The following is an 11237-nucleotide window of genomic DNA, read 5'->3' on the forward strand; positions in this document are numbered from 1 at the left end:
CAACCCACTTACCTCTGACTGAGGAAATGAGGAGAAAAATCCTCAAAAAAGCAAACACTCAAGCCTATACATTTTACAGAAAGTTTTCTTTGAAAGTCAGTTCCCGCAAGGTCTTCAGGAAAACTGAATATTTGAATATTTGTATTCAAGTCTACAATTACAGGTCATGAAACAGTCTCAACCTCTTTCATAAAGCAGAATATCAATTTTTTTCAGTAAGAAACCTGAACTCATTTACCTGAACCTGAACTCATTTGTCTACATTTATGCAGCCAGTAAACCAGAGATTTGGGGATATGGATCCCATTCTACCTGCTGGTGCTGGCAGAGACCAATCCTACCCATCTTCTAAGCCTTCTGCCCAGGATCTCTGTAGAAACAGTCCCGTAAAGTGCAGTAATCTGTGCCAAACATGGAAGCCAAACAACCTAGCCTAGAATAGATGCCACACTTGCTGGGGTGGCAGTTCAGTTACTTGCACACTCTGCTTTGACACATAAGGACTTGAAGACTGAAATAAGGCAAGTAGACGGAAGCATCCATAAACTTGTACAGGTATCTTTGCACTGTGATAAATAAGTATGCTTTTCCTCTTGTCTATTTGTGAAAAAGTGTAACATACTTTTTACACTGTTGAAATATGGAGGTTTATTTACATTCCCCTAGAACTGAATTAGGCCCAGCTGTCATCCATGATAGTGCAATTTAAAGCTGTGGAATGCTGTGCAATGCAAAAGGAAATAAAAGGGACCTCACAATAAATATGCAGTGCTCAAAAGGAACCACAAAAGCTATGAATCTCACTGGGGCAATGGGAACCTGGGAAAAATCACTTTTTAGCCTTTTCAAGTCAACCAACAGCGGCAACAAGGTTTAGCAAACCCAAATGAGGTAGAACTGAGCTGGACTAATGGGCAGTATCACATTTTGCATCTGTTTTGTCACCTGTGTAACCAGAGCACTAAAAAGAAAATATTTCCACCAAGGAAACATTTGCACGTGATTCACAGCAAGAGATGGGACCAAAGTTTAAGTGACTTCAACACCTGGAAATATTTAAACTTAGACCAAAATAAAACAAATTAAGACATACAAGATGGTACTCAATGGGTTTCATGTAACTTTACCTGTAGGGTACTTAAAGTTGAAAGATCCAAAGAACAGGATAGGTCACGCAAACTCGGACACATACAAAGATCTTATTAAAAAGGCTATCTAGATGGAGGAGCTCTCAGAAGTCACTAAACTTGGCAGTCTTTCCTCCCCATAAAAGTCTGATTAGACCTGGGAAACCTCAAGGACACTACAGCAATCTAATTTTTCCCTGCGTGGGGTGAAAATATGAGCACTACTTACCTTTTTTGTATAATACAGAGACATTACAAATGGTGGGGAATGAGCATAAGGATGTAAAACAATCACCCAAAGCCTTTTCCATGTCCTGTTTTCTCTGATTAATCCAAAAGTGATACAAATCAAGAGCAGAGCCCTTCAGCACATGCGCTGCTGCCATCAGCTCTGCTGTCACTGACCACCTGTTCTCATACCAAGTGCAGAGACTTGCCTTGCAAAAGCTGATGTTGTTCTTACTAGAAAGGGCTGGTTTAGAGAGCTGGATCCGAACACAGCCTCAGAGGTCAGGTGGTTTTCTGGCCCTTCTTTGCTAGGGCTGGTATATTTCAGATTAAAAAAACAAACCAAAACAAAAACACAGAATTGGCATAAGTACTGGGTCTCAGCAGACTGACTGTGTTAGTTAAAAGCAGCAGGATCCTGATGAGATTTAACTTCATTCACTTTGTTCTGGCTTCATCAGCAAATGTATGGAAAGATGGCAAAAAGCCAAAAACTTTTCTAGCTGTGTACCTGTCTGTAAATCTCCTCGTTCTCTCCAGGAGCAAGCCCCTACGCCTAAGACAACTTTCTGTCCTTGTGCTCCATTAGTACTGATTTATTGGACAACAGGAGCTGCTGGGAGCCTGATTCAGTCTGTTTTGCAGCCTCCTAGCTCCTTTGGAAATTAGCACAACAGGAAGCCAATAGAGCCAGGGAAGCAACTATCTTGCTGACATCCCTTCTACCTGCTTTCTCAGGCCAGAGAAGCTTCACACCGTCATCTCTCCAGCCCACTTGATTTTAACTCTTCAAACTGTCTATTTAGGATCTTGGGATGTGGAAGGGACAACACACCACTGTTGTCTTCCATTAGTCCTGGTAGATGTCAGCTCCACCCTTCCTGCAAATAACTGAATCATGATTTCAGTGGGCCTTGTTCCACTGGAAGAAATTTGGAGTTGTTAGAATTACTAAGTTTGAGGAAACACTGTACTGGTTAAAAGGAGCAGGGGCCACAATCTGCACTACTTTATCTGTGGAGTTTTTTCCTAGACTTTTTCACCTGAAACTATTATATTTGGAAGGAACATGCACATCATATCTGGTCAAGTGAGTAATACAGATCTTCTATGCCTTCACCAAACCCTTGGCTCTACAGGAGCTGATACACTTCTTATGGAAAATAGCCAACCTCAATTCAAATATTACATTAAGAGATTCCAGGGAAAAGCAAGTAGCAAGCAAAGACGGAGAAGAGAAAAAGTTGTCCCTTGCCCAGGGGGAATGTATGCTTTCCTTCTGTTTCCTCCTACCTGAAAATGAAACACACGGGATCTTTAAGCTGCTTCCCCCCTTTCATCTGTCTTTCCATTGACCTCCTCAAGGGAAATGAGAGGGTGGAGCAGCCCTCCCTTCCATTATCCCTTAACACAGTGACTTTCTGAACCATTATTTCCCAGACAGGTTTCCTCATTTTGCAGCCTGCTGCACATGGCAATGGCATTTTACATTCTTCCATGCTGCTGGAGCAGTGGCATTTACTTCTGCTTTCTAATTATCTCGTTCTGCTAAGCAGTATTCTCTTAGTATTAAACAGTATAACCTTCACTGAATAAAGAGTGCTTTGAAGTCCAGCTCCTGATTTCTCACAGGCATACAGCAATACTACTACCAGAGTTCTGATATCGATCTTCTTCCTTTAGTTAAATTTGTGAATAAGAGACTACGAACTCACAATTTTAATGGGCGGAAATAATTCCTCTGCATTTCTGTACTTGTTTTCATATCTTTTTTCTCATCTAGCAAAGCATCTGACAAGGAATTTTTTAAAGTATTTTTTGCTTCATCTCAGCATGTGGCCAACTTCGAAGAAACAGCTGAAGTTTCATGTGAGAAAGTATAAGCAATGTTTCAAACACATATTGTGTCAACACCTTCCTCTGTCTCAGTAAACCTGGGCTAAGGCGCTCAATGCAAATCATCTCTCAAGCTGCTGAAAGAACTTTAATATGTTGACTGCAGTGCAGGCTTCCTCAGATTTGTAAATACAGATTTGTTATGCTTTGTTTTACTGTGTGCTTCAGAGAGAGTGTGCCCACACACGTGCCAAATAAATACCACTGCTCCCTCTTGTACAAACACTGAGAGATTAAAATTAATTTTGTTTCATCTAAAGGGATCACAGAAGCCTGCGTGATAGATTACCCTCTGCACATTCAAATCCTTTTTATATTTATATTTATGTAAAAATAAAATAAGTTGCTCTAAAACCTCAGGGAAGCAGGATCTTTTACCTATAGAGAGATTTTGCTGCCCTATCTCTTCCCATTAGGTTGGGGATCATAAAGTTCCTGAGCAAAAGTAGTTCTTTTGTTCTGACAAGACAGCTCGACAAATCCAAATCATATTCACAAGAATGCATGTGATCCACACAACTCACAGGAAACAATTCTCAGGTCAGAGACAAGGAAAAGCCACAAGAGCAAGCAGGTAAGGTTAGGAGAAGAAGGGGCTCTGCTTTGCTTTGTGTTTGAGCTTGGACTGGCCCCAGCAAAGAGTTAAATCTGATTTCTAGGCCCCATCCAGGCTTCCTTTACAGCAGATTGGGAGAATGTGCTGCATCATAAACAAACTTCCACTGCAAGCCCTGAGCCCCCGCAGGCTGCCCTCCTAATAACAAGTAGTCTGTGAACTATCCAGCCTGCTTTCCTGCAGTGCGCTCCCATCCAGATTCTCCAGTGCCTAATTAAAGAAGCTGGGCTCCTGCTGCCCTCTTCTCCACTGTGAAGACATCAATTTGGATGTCTTTCTCCTCCACCCCATCATGAGCTCTCAGTTAAGTTTTAGGAACATTTTATTCTGCAATCCCTGCCCTTCAGCTAACTTTGGTTCTAAGTGGCAAGCAAATCCATATGCTGCTGAGGGAGCAGGGAGGCAAACAGCCTGTCCAGCCACATGAGCCCCACATCTCTGGGAAAGAGTAAGTAAGCATGGCTCAGGCACCTGACATCCTTCAGTAGGGAGACTTGCTTTCCCTCGGCCTGTTTACACCCTTTGACAGACCTGTCACGTCCTGCTTTCACAGCAGTCTGTGGCCTTCCCATGTTTTCAATATTTCTCTTTGCTGGCTGAAAGGCAGGGAGCAGGCAGGTCCACTCATGTCTGAATGAAACATTTTAGCAAGGATGTTGTTATACGTACAGGCCTTACAGGAGCAGATGGACATATGCTGCCATGATATATTGGTCAGCAGTTGGTAAGGTATCGTGGGTTGCCCCAAGAAACATTTGTGGTTTTTTTCAACCACCTAGTGTGTTTTAGTACCTTTAGTCTGAGCTGGAAGCACTGTTCAGTGTTACCATGTCCCCTCCTGGATGACAGTACAGCTGAGCAGTCACTAAAGGCTGGATCTAACAGTGACAACAAAATATTATCGGTGCTTTGGGGAAATAGTGTGGTTCATACTTTTCGGAAGGGAATAAGGCTTATTTGTGACCAACAGCTTCCTGCATGAAACTGCATGTCTGTGCAGAAGCCAACTTAAGACATTTTCAAACCAAAAAGTTCATAATTTAGCAGACTTCTTCTCACAGAAATGCTGTTTCTGTGCCCACAAGTAAAAGGTTTACAATTCCCAAGAAAGGAGAGCCTAAAGACTGGTTTTCAAGTTTTCCCTGTCTGGCAAATCTAACTTCTGCACTAAGTCTGAAAAGTTTACCTGTAGGTATCTGAATAATCAGAGGAGTGAAGACTGCTGCACACACTCCACTTGAAAGCTTACTTCAGTCCAGATGGAGAAACATAAATGCAAGCCTCAGAGTAGGCTCCTCTGGCTGTTTCTGGGTTAGAGTTATTAAATTATGACTTAGGGTCTCAACTTAATGAATTGCTTCGATATAGTTAAAAGGATATTTTGTAATGGCATAACTTCACATCCCCAAACATTCCTCTCCTGCCAATAAATAGAAACTGCTGTGCCACAGCAAGCAGTGACAGGAGATTATCAATTTGGCTTGCTTTGCTCTTTCCCTTAGTGCAGGGATACCACATACCCTCGTGTGATATCCATTCATTAAGTAAATAAACAAAAATACAAAGGAGTTTGATTGAGTTACCTGTAATTGGAAAGATGTGCCTCTATCCTTATGGCTCAGTGCTGCCTAGCTGCTTTAATTACAGCCAGTGGAAAATTCCCTTTGATTTTAATAGGGACTAGCATGACACTGATGCTGTATGAATCTCATCCTGGATGTTGTAATATGGTGACTGCAAATCATCTAAGATCTGCAAATCCAGTATGAGAGAGACTGCACTACAAAAGACAGCCCTTCATTACACATGTTTACAGTACCAAATACAAAGTATCAGTATTATATTTTCAGTCCAGGAGTTTCAGTTAACTTAAGTTATATGACTCAAAATCATTATTTAGAAATCACACAGCAATTTGACACGGATAGGAGGGGGCCCAGTGTCCGCCTAATGATCTCAAACAGCATGAACAAGAGTAGATGAATAGGAATCGTTAGCTTATTATTTACACAGCATTTCTCAAAACACCAAGGAACTCTACCAAGTAAATGAAGACAGCAAATATAAAACAAGGAAAGGGAAAATAATGAGTTTTAAAAAGAAATTTAAATCATTCACAGAAATCTTAATCCTGCTGCTTGCAGAGAACACCAATTACTACTGTTTTACATGCACATAGCACACACTTTCCTGTCCAGAAAAACAAAACATGGCTCCCTCAAACTCTGCCATCTTCCTCAGTTAATATCTTATTCCATAATACCTCAGTATATCTTAAAAATCATAGGCATACTGTATTGCATTGCTGTGCAGGAATTCAGCCTTCAAAAGAGAAACCTAGCTTGTACAATGACCTTAGTGCTCAGAAAGAAGAAACATTCAGAAGAAGTGAGCCATGTCAATGATTTTAAATAAAAACGTTGAAAAAAAAAAATCTTTTTGCATAGCACATCCCCCACCAACGAAAGAGGCACATCTGAAATCAAAGAGGCACAACATTATCTCCCTGTTTTGGACTACAACTTACAGGTTTATAACACGGAATTGCAAGAAAAATGTTACCAGCTGAATACAGGAGCCGTGGAATCCTGGTATAAAACTGAGGAAAAAAGCCAGTCTGTGCACCAGGCTGGCAGAGACTGTCACAGGAGAGAGAAATGTTATTGCCCCAACAAGCAGCACAGAGACATTCAACCTACTGCACCTCAGCCTCCTGTTCTTAGCTTTTTGCTACCCAACCCTCCACACGCAAAAAAACCCAGGATGTACTTGGGTCACTTGCCCCGAAACAGCTGCACTGACACCTCCCAACTAGGTCATGTAGGTGTCTTGTCCTTGAGTGCTTTGTGGCAGGGGAGATGAATTCATAATTCCTGTGTTAGGGGGAACAACGGGAAAAAGAAAGTCTGATAAACAATTCAGCAGCTACAGAAGGATGTCCCCCCTGCCAGAAAGAGGAGATACCCAGCAGTGCCTCCCACAGCAGGTACCTGGCCCCGAGGTGCAAGCCAGAATCTGAGCAAGAAGAGAAAGAAACAAGCAAAGCTATGAAAGCTGCCCTCACCTCAACTAGTTTGCCTCCTAGCTAGGGCTCAGCTAGAAATTGATTTTTTTGGTTGAGTAACTGGACTGGAAACCTCTGAAAATGTTGGTTTGTGCAAGCATGCGTAGAAAGATGCTGATCATAAAAAACCTATTAGTTTTGCACAAAAAAATATTTCTCCTCAACAGTTAATGGAAAAAGTATGAAAATACTGTGCTTCATCCCAAACTTGATTTGTTTATTTTTTAAATTTAAAACTAAATAAATGAAAATTTAAGCTGAAATTAAAAGATTTTGATATGCAATGGCACAATGTTTTAGTCTGAAAATATTCAAACTGTGTGGGGATTGTTTCCATGTACATTTCAGTTTTGACAGTACAGAAACGCCATGTTTTTCAAAAAACAAACTACCTAAAATGACTCATTTGGTTGTTTTAGTTTACTTAATGCAGTACAAAAAGTACAACAGGTAGGTTGTGGGAGACCTCCCAGAGAGCCTACAAGCTAAAGGACATGGTCAGAAACCCTCCAGGCTCTCTCATGTTGTGCCATACAGCTGCCAGTACCAAACCTCCAGTCCCTTCAGTTATGCTGATTGCAATAATGGAATCAGTAATGCAGCAATAGCAGTGGCAAGGCAGATGAAGCCCAGCCAAAACAGGGATGAATTTTCATTTTGGGTAAAGTTTGGAGCACCTAAATAAAGCTAAGCATGTGCTTTGTGTTTGCAGTCTTAACACAACTGCCATTCTGATTTCTCATAAATAGTCCAAGTGCTTTCTTTCTCAGAAATGTATCAAAGGCTGTAAAATGAGGTGCTAGAACACTTAACTGCCAGTGTCCAGCAAACAGTATCATTACAGTGTATCTAAAAGTCTCCTGGGGGATAGGCTGGACATAAAAATTCAGCTGGATCATTAGGAGGTGATGATTTAACTGAGAAAGCACTATAAGTCTCCAAGCTGGCAACAGAAAGACATAAAATGAGTTGGAGGACTTATTTAATGACTAGTAGACCAATAAGGGAGGTATTTCATTGCACAGTAAGATACGTCGCATCATAAGAAAACTGCAATTTATCAAATATGAGTTGTTAGAGTCTTTCTAATCTGCAGCTAATTCCTGTTACATCAGTGACACTGATATCCTAAAAATCCTAACATGAACAAAAGTCAGAAGAAGCCAAAAGCTCTGAGTATTGAGCCTCCCTGGTACCAGACACAACAGAAGACTTTGGGGCCTGTATATGTTATGTATAATTTTGCACAAGTAGAAAGCAACCTCTTTGCACTCTATACAGCCTGAGGATACTAGTCTCAGGTGCCAAAGGCTGCATTCAAGTCCCCCAAGTCATTGGGATGAAGTATTTTGCCTTGACTCATACAGATTGGAGTCCAGTATCTCACTCATCTTCATCCTGACATCTGCTCCAAATTTCTGCCAAAGCTGTAGTGCATACACAATTTACCAAGCTAGGCCCTGGGTTACTGTGGTGCACATGTGCAGTTTGTGCTGTCACACCTCTTCCCCTGGGCTCCAGGAGACAAGAAGTCCCCGCACTCTTCTTCCTCAGCCTCCCTACACCAATGCACAGAGAAAAGTGTCTCTGCTGCAGAGTACTGATGAGAAATTAAAGGACATATTAGTTATACCTAGTGCATCATGCTTAGCATGTTTAGTTAAGACGAAATAATAAAAGATCTTTTTCTTAGACAGCTGCAGCAAATATATGCTCAATTGGCTCCCACTGGCTATCAAGGTAAGTGTAAGCCCAAATGTCACTACAAGCCTTTGAGAATGCCACCCAAAACCAAACAAGTGCACATGATGCACATAAAAAACCTCAAAAAAAATAATAATAATAATAAAACAAAACAAAACAAAAAACCAAAGCAAAGCAAAGCAAAAAAAACAAACAATCAACCAATAAAAAATCCCAAAAAATCCCCACTGAACAAACCAATTTTTTTTTTCCTACCTACCCATGTACCTTAGATTGGCAGGAGATGGTAGCATTTTTAGATCCTATCCTTTTTCTCCCCGGGCCAGAGGAGCAAAGCAAAGAACACAGACCTAGTATCAGGAATTCCTGGGTGGTAAGGTAGTGAGGAACTCCCTTGCTTCTCACACTACAGAATGAAAGAAGTATGCCTCAAGAAATGCAAGTGTGTTTGATCGTGAGAGCCATATAGCCCAATTTGGCTACAGAAGAATCACGCTGGAGCCCTTGATTTTGGAGCTCCACAGTGATTTCTTATTGTCTGTGATGATGATAGACTTCTCCATGGTCCTTCTTGAGCCAGATCATTCTCTACATGTATCTTCAGGACTCGCAGAGATGGGAGGCACATTGAGATAGTTAAATATCATCTAGCAGTGAGTGGGAAGTCTTAAAAATGGCCAGCTTTAGTGCACTGACTCCTGCTGAAGTCACTTCAAATTTCAAAAGCAACTTTTCAGTGAGATGAGTAAATGCAAAATGGGAAAACAGTATTCAGGAAGGAAACCTCAGACACAAGATTGGCAGACTTCAGTGAAGCAGAATAGAGTCACTTTGAGCTATGATTTTTTTTTTCCTGTCCTCATCAGTAAGGATTCTTGGAAGAGAATAAAATGTTCCTAAAAACCTTAATGGGAAAAACCCAAACAATTCTCTTTGCAAAGCATGTTTGGTTCATACTCTTTCAACCATGCAAACATTTAATGAGTTCTGTGAAATCTTCATTCCTGTCATTTCAAGGCTAGCAGATGCAGTCTTGGTAACTGAACCATGATTTAGATTCCCAGAAATCTGTGTCAAAATGGGAATCATATGAGCACTAGAGACAACAATAATGTGCATAAGCATACAAAGTACAAAATTATCAAAATACTACCAGAAATAAGCATGTGACAAATATAGATCTTGGAAGATTAGATAGGAGCATCTCTATTGTTCATGAGAGCTATGGCACTGACAAGTCTGATTGGAAAGGCTCATTTTCCACATGGTCCTTTACACTAAATGTACGTGTTTTGCTATTTGATCAGTACTCGCTCCTCCAAGAAATAAACATTTTGATTTGGGAGCTTAAAACTTCATTAATTGCTGTATAATTTCAATTTTCTGCAGAGGACTAAGATTCTACTTGCTGCCATTTGAAACACAAATGAGCTAAAGTGAGAAAAAATTATGGGCATTTGATTTTTCAACAGTGAAGATCCTGCTATGTGCCTACCTGGCAAAAAATGTCCTTCTGGGTTGGACTTCCAGGATGCTTACAGCTTCAAGGGTAGGCACACTACTGTCTAACATTGATTCATAGGTGCAGTCTGCCAGGGAACTTTCCTGTTTATTGCAATGGAAATTGTTATTAATCAAAAATATGTCAGGTTAAAATAAAGTATTTAAAATATTTCTTTTAAATATGTTTAAATAGGAGAACAGAGGAAAAAAGCAGTACATGAAAAAAAATTCTGTGGAAAAATTTAGAGATTAAGACTTGTGTTCATTCAGAGCATTCTAAACTGTAAACGTTGTTTCAGAACAAAAAAATAAGTTTAAATTCATTGTTATGACTTTGTTCACTGAAGTTTAAATGACTTATATTTGACAGAAATTACTTGTTAATATTTGGAATTACCACTAATTTGCTTCCTTAAAAATCTCAAAAAGAAAATACAATCTTTTAAAATAAACATTAGGTTTTTCAGATGCATACAATGACTCCATATTCTGCTGGAAAACATATCTAAGAAATAAAATGCACCTGTTATTTTACCCAGTGTTATTTGATCTATATTCAGAAAATTAAAATGGCACTGGTGCCTCAGAAAGGCATGTATTACTATTACCATGCATTAAGATTGAGTTAGCATCCGAAAACTCCCAGTCAAGACCAGACCATAGTGTAGCAGATTGTGTTAAAACACAGAATTGTACATCATTTGAGTACAGATTTTATGATGATTTAATGCTACTTTTTTCCTGCACTGCAACGTCCAGAGGTTTCGTAGGTTTGTATAACCAAGGGAAAAAAAAGTAAATTAACTCAGTACTTAACTGTAGTAAACATATCTCCACTCAGCAGTTGTTTCCTGTGTACCCGGGCTACTATATTATACTGTAATTTTTTCCTAAAACAACATTAAATGGGATTTGCAGCCTTTTTCTGAAGAATCTAAAGAAAATGGGTTCTGGCTTTGGCTAGGATAAACTTAATTTCTTCACAGTAGCTGGTATGGGGCCATGTTCAGGATTTGTGCTGGAAACACTGTTGATGATTCAGGGGTATTTTGGTCACTGCTGAGCAGGGCTTACACAGCAACAAGGTCTTTTCTACTTC

The 11237-nt window shown here is 40.1% G+C and overlaps 1 long non-coding RNA gene across 1 annotated transcript in view; it reads right to left on the reverse strand.

Annotated features, from left to right (window-relative positions):
• LOC116786115 overlaps window positions 1-10238 on the reverse strand; it is a 36190-nt gene extending 25952 nt beyond the window's left edge. Inside the window, exon 1 of the long non-coding RNA XR_004356828.1 lies at window positions 10131-10238. This is a non-coding gene — a long non-coding RNA (uncharacterized LOC116786115). The remainder of the gene's footprint in view (window positions 1-10130) is intronic.
• Between the last annotated feature and the right edge of the window lie 999 nt (window positions 10239-11237).

Source organism: Chiroxiphia lanceolata, chromosome 4 (genome assembly GCF_009829145.1).
Source record: "Chiroxiphia lanceolata isolate bChiLan1 chromosome 4, bChiLan1.pri, whole genome shotgun sequence".
Taxonomy (NCBI): Eukaryota; Metazoa; Chordata; class Aves; order Passeriformes; family Pipridae; genus Chiroxiphia; species Chiroxiphia lanceolata.